Raw genomic sequence first — 6000 nt, forward strand, 5'->3', positions numbered from 1 at the left:
ATGGAATCATAGTTATATAACCTTTTGTGTTTTCACTTAGTAGAATGCTTTTGACATCCACCCATGTTGTTGCATGTATCAGTAGTTCATTCCTTTTTATTGCTATTATTCCGTTGCATAAATGTATCCATTCACTGACTGATAGACTTTTGAATTGTTTCCAGTATTTTGCGGTTATGAATAAAACTGTTGTAGACATTTGCATACAAATCTTTGTGTAGACACATATTTTCACTTTTCTGGGTAAATACCTAGTAGTAAGAAACTGCCAATCTGTTTTCTAAAGTAGTTGTACCATTTTGCATTCCTCTTAGCAAAGTATGAGAGTTCCTGTTGCTCCACATCTAGAAAATTCTAGTTGCTCCACATTTCCATCAGCACTTGGCATTGACAGGTTTTGTTGGGTTGTTTTGTTTTGTATGAATTTTAGCCATTCTAATAGGACTGTAATGGTATCACATTGTGGTTGTGTTTTTCATTTCCCTAAAGACTAATGTTGCATATGCTTATTTCTTATCCATATCTCTTCTTCCATGAAATGTTTATTCAAATTTTCGGACATTTTAAATCATTATTTGTTTTCTTATTATTGAGTTGAGAGAGTTCTTTATATATTCTGGATATGTCTTTTGTCAGATAGGTGTTTGCAAATATTTTCTCCCAATCTAATTCTTTCAGAGAATTAAGAAATGGCTTTCAAAGAACAGATATTTTTAATTTTATGATGTTCAATTGATTAATTTTGTTTTGTTATTTTTATATTTTATATAACAGGTCTTTGCCTAACTCAAAGGCAGAAAAATGTCTTCTATGTTTTCATGTGGAAGTTTCATACTGAAGTGTTACAAGTTAATTTTTGTATATTGTATGAGAAAAGAGCTGAGGTTCCTCTTTCTCTCTCTTTGCTTCCTTCTTCCTCCCTCCCTCCCTCTCCTCCTTCCTTCCTTCCTTCTTTCCTTTCTCTCTTTGTCTTACAGATGTCCAATTATTCCTACGCCATTCATCCATTTGTTGAAAATGCTATCACTTATCCATTGAATTACCTTTGCATCTTTGTCAAAAATCAATTTATCATATATGTGTAGGTCTATTTCTGTACTCTGTTTATTTGTTTGTCTAACATTACAACAATACTGCAAGTCTTAGCTACTGTAACTTGAGAGTAAATCTTGAAATCAGATAGCATAAATCATCCAACTTTTTTCCTCTTTTACAAAGTTGTTTGTGCTCTTCTGATTACTCGGTTTCTCCACACATCATTTTTAAATTGTAAAATTCATGTAATGTGTAGGCTATAGAAATTCACAGATTACTAAGAGCAATACAAACAATGGCAAATGTATTTGTGTGTACAAACTAAAATCCTTTGCAACCCAGTAAACCAATTAAAAGGGTATAGGAGAGGGGCTTCCCTGGTGGCGCAGTGGTTGAGAGTCCGCCTGACGATGCAGGGGACACGGGTTCGTGCCCCGGTCCGTGAAGATCCCACATGCCGCGGAGTGGCTGGGCTCGTGAGCCATGGCCGCTGAGCCTGCACGTCCGGAGCCTGTGCTCCACAACGGGAGAGGCCACAACAGTGAGAGGCCCACGTACCGCAAAAAAAAAAAAAGGGGGGGGGTATAGGAGAGAAAATTTAGGGAGCTATAAATCAAAGAATATATGTACAGAAATGTAACAGAGAACCTCAGGGACCACAACTACCATCATGGATTCCAAATTGAATTGAAATATGTTTACTGGCAAATTAATCTCTTAACCTGCATTATATTTTGTTAAATATTTCTGAGAAATAGCTTTCTGTACAGTTTGGGGAAAAGGAATTTCCAGATGCATAGTCACTAACAATGTTGGATGTACTTTCCTCCCTATGTTGTCTTCTTGTTTCTATTTTTGTTTGTTTGTTTCTATTTTTAATGAAAGTACATGTACACATTCCAAAATATGTTTGAAATTTTCAAAGTATTAGATATTTTGTAACTTCTCATGATTTGTGAGCAATAGAATGGTCACTTGATGCTTGCTTGATAAAAGAATTGTCACTTTGTACTATGATCTAGATCATTGGCCAGCAAATCAGGACCCACGGGCCTAATTCTAGCCTGTGCCCGCTTTTGTAATTAAAGTTTTATTGGGATACAGCCATGCTAATTTGTTTATGTATTATCTTTGGCTGCTTTTGTGCCACAGGGGCAGAGCTGAGTAATTGCGATGGAGACCACATGGCCCACAGGGCCTAAAATATTTACTATCTGGCCCTTTACTGAAATGAATTTTTAGAGAAGCTTCAGGGTTAAGTAAGGGAAAGAAGATTGAAGAACTATTCTGGGAAAAAATAAGGGTGTCTGGGTATCGTTTACCTAGGACAGACATAAAGGATGGAAAAGTCTTTGGGGTCAAGTTCTAGAGAGTTTTGAACCCAAGATTAAGGAACACAATTCTATTATTAAGGCAATGAACACACACAAAGTTTCTGAGAGGAAAAGTAACATAATCAAATGTGTGGCTATAAAAGCAGTAACTTCTGAAATACGGACAAGGAAGTAAAAAATATGCTTTACCATTATCTGGATGCGTCATTACGGAGCCAGCAGGAATTTTAAAGATATTTTTGAGATGGAATTGACAGAATATAATGGCTCATTGGTTGTGAGGGTAAGAAAGGTGATGCTAATTTTGATGTTTGAGATTGGCAATCCCTTTAAGTGGAACTAGGGGCTTTTGGATATGCTGTTGAGTTGAGATACTTGTGAGAATTCTACATGAAAGTGTCCATTAGGTAGTTGGAAGTAGGAATGCGGAGCTCAGCCAAAATAATAGCTCTCCTATTAGTACCTTGGTACCTCTGTCTTAGCCCTGCATTTTGCTAGCGATTGATGAAAGCCACAGTGATAAGTTTAGCGTTAATAACAAAATGAGAAGGTAATTTAAATGTGCAATACTGATTCAGATATGGCAACAGGTTGACCATTGGCAGGTTTGTTACAACTGCACTAAAATAGAGAGTGAAAGGGAACATTGCCTTACATGTAACATTTCAGCTCCTAATACTAATTATTCATTGTTCTGTTTTGAAGGAGATAAGCTCTAAATTCTTCATGGATAACAAGGTAAAGGCAAGTCATACATATATTCCTTAGATAACATAAAAGCCATATATGTGCTTTATTCCAGATTCAATCAGAATTGCTGTCTTCCCTAGTAATGAACTGTAATTTTAAACTTTATCCTGTGGTTTGATTAAAGAGATATAAAGCTTCTATCCTCAGCTCATCAACTCTGTCTATTACTGATACTAAGAATTTCTGTATTATTTTTCTTGTAAAGACAATGAATTGTCCTTGACTGGTAGTTCTGTAAGGACCTTTTAGTCTAGTGATTTTTAGTAGCTAGCATAAATTCAGTGTCAAAAGTGCAAAGGATTTTAAGCTCCATGTAATGTTATTGTTAAAGTTTTAATTTGCATCAGTTTAATTCTCTTGTCAGTTGTCACACCCTGTTAAAGATGTGCTTCATCATATGCTGAAGGAGAAAATTAAGTCTGAGGTACAAAACGATGTGACTTCTTGGGAAAGGCTATCCATGGGTCCAAAGTCAGCCATTTTGAGCTCATTGAGCCTTAATTTTTCTCTCTCTTAGGAAGCCAGAATAACATTCCCTGGACATCAGAGATTTGTAAATGGTGTCAAAATTTTACAGTCCTCTTGAGAAAGCATAAATAACACTATTTTTATTTTTTATTTATTTTTATAAATTTATTTATTTATTTATGGCTGCGTTGGTTCTTCGTTGCTGCGTGCGGGCTTTCTCTAGTTGCGGTGAGTGGGGGCTACACTTCATTGCAGTGCGCAGGCTTCTCATTGTGGTGGCTTCTTTTGTTGTGGAGCACGGGCTCTAGGCACGCAGAGTTCAGTAGTTGTGGCACGTGGGCTCAGTAGTTGTGGCTCACGGGCTCTAGAGTGCAGGCTGAGTAGTTGTGGCGCACAGGCTTAGTTGCTCCGCGGCATGTGGGCCAGGGCTCGAACCCGTGTCCCCTGCATTGGCAGGCAGATTCTTAACCACTGCGCCACCAGGGAAGCCCTAAATAACACTATTTTTAATGATGAGATGTTTCTTTCTCTTCTTCTTGCTATTGTCCTTGTGGCGCAAGTTTCCATTATGTTCATTTGCATTAGCCTTTCCACCCTTACACAATAATCCCTTCAAACCTAAATCAGATAGGTCATGACACTCTTGAGATTCAATGGCTCTCACTTATCCCAGAGTCAGAGTGCTTAAAAGGGCCTACAAGGCCCTACATGATCTAGATTTTCATTTCGTGTCTGACTCCATCATCTACTTTTCTCATCTTCTCTCATTCTAACATAGTTACACTGACTCAGTATCCTTTGAAAATACCTCTGAGCCTTTGCACTTGTTTCATCAAACTACCTAGAGCATTTTACTCCCAACTATTTATATTATTTACATGCATTGCTTCTCTTCCTTCCATACATTACTCAAATATCATCTTCTCCCTGACAGTTTTCTTGAACACACATAAAAAAATTGCACCTCCCTCTCCTCGGCACTTCCTGTTTCTCTTTGTTTCTTTGTTTTCCTTTTAAGCCCTTATCACTGTCTTACATAGTGTGTATTTTACCTATGTGTCTTTATATTATCTGCCTCTTCCCAATTCGAATGCAAGCTCCATGAAGACAGAGAGTTTTGTCTATCTTAACTTTTTTTAAAATTAATTAATTTATTTATTTATTTTTGGCTGATTTGGGTCTTTGTTGCTGCGCGCAGGCTTTCTCTAGTTTCGGCGAGCGGGGGCTACTCTTCGTTGTGGTGTGCAGGCTTCTCATTGCGGTGGTTTCTCTTGTTGTAGAACACGGGCTCTAGGCGTGTGGGCTTCAGTAGTTGAGGCTCACGGGCTCTAGAGCACAGGCTCAGTAGTTGTGGCGCAGGGGCTTAGTTGCTCTGCAGCATGTGGGATCTTCCCGGACCAGGGCTCAAACCCATGTCCCCTGCATTGGCAGGAGGATTCTTAACCACTGCACCACCAGGGAAGCCCCTATTTTAACTTCTAAATCCATATGACAAAACAGGGCGTAATACAAAGTTAGATCTCAATAAATATTTGCCAAATGAATAAATTAATTTGAATCTGGTGTGTCTGTTTTAGTGTATACAACTTTTTCTTTCCTCTGCCCTTTCTCCCTCTTTTATCCCTTCCTTTCTTCCCAAGTGGGGCTATAGAACAATAGGACCTATCTTTTGCCAAGGTTATAAGTTTCCCAGAAACTCTCAGAGATAAACCAAATGGAAAGACAACTGTGTTGATTATGCTGGAGGGAATATGGGAATGCCTATCCTGGCCTTGCAGGTGTCTGATTTTAGAAAGATGGAGGCTATGGGTTTTCTTAAATTAAGGTATTGTCTTTCTTTGTGGGAAGGGTGCATAAAAAGCCAAGCTACTACTTGTATACAAGGGGAAGGGTCTCATGACCTATCCATGTCTTGACCATTTTCTTCCCAATGCCTTGCACAAAGCCTGAAACTTATCAGGTAGTACTCAGAAAAATTGGTAAAAGAAAGAAGGCTAAGACTACTCATTCTTTGTATTCCCACAGACCTACCCATCCCGTAGGCAAGAGGTCTTCCTCACCTGAAACAAGCAGAATAGGAGTGGTTGGTGGCCATGTTCAAAGTCCATCCTTGACATTTACTTCCACAATGCAAGTATTCAAGGTGTACAGCTTCCTGTGAGAACGTAAAATGGCAGCTCTCTGTGGAGGCCTACCGGGGTGCCAAAGGTAAGGAAGTAAAACAAGCTGTCTTTGAAGTTTTAACAATTCTTTGAATGTCAAGTATGGTGACCTCAGACGGTACGTAGAATGTAATGAGGTCTATCACCGTGGGAGCTAATTAGATATGCCAGGCCGTGTAACTTGTATTTCATAAACCAGAAACTTTTAGTGGGCCTTTTTACTTCCTTTGGGTGTTCCTTCCTTCTTTTCC

The 6000-nt window shown here is 38.6% G+C and overlaps 1 long non-coding RNA gene across 1 annotated transcript in view; it reads left to right on the plus strand.

The window, feature by feature from the left end:
- The window catches only part of LOC132594522 (uncharacterized), a 432335-nt gene extending 426550 nt beyond the window's left edge, over positions 1-5785 (plus strand). Inside the window, exon 3 of the long non-coding RNA XR_009560734.1 lies at positions 5613-5785. This is a non-coding gene — a long non-coding RNA (uncharacterized lncRNA). The remainder of the gene's footprint in view (positions 1-5612) is intronic.
- Positions 5786-6000: the final 215 nt, after the last annotated feature.

This window comes from Globicephala melas, chromosome X (assembly GCF_963455315.2).
Source record: "Globicephala melas chromosome X, mGloMel1.2, whole genome shotgun sequence".
Classification (NCBI taxonomy): domain Eukaryota; kingdom Metazoa; phylum Chordata; class Mammalia; order Artiodactyla; family Delphinidae; genus Globicephala; species Globicephala melas.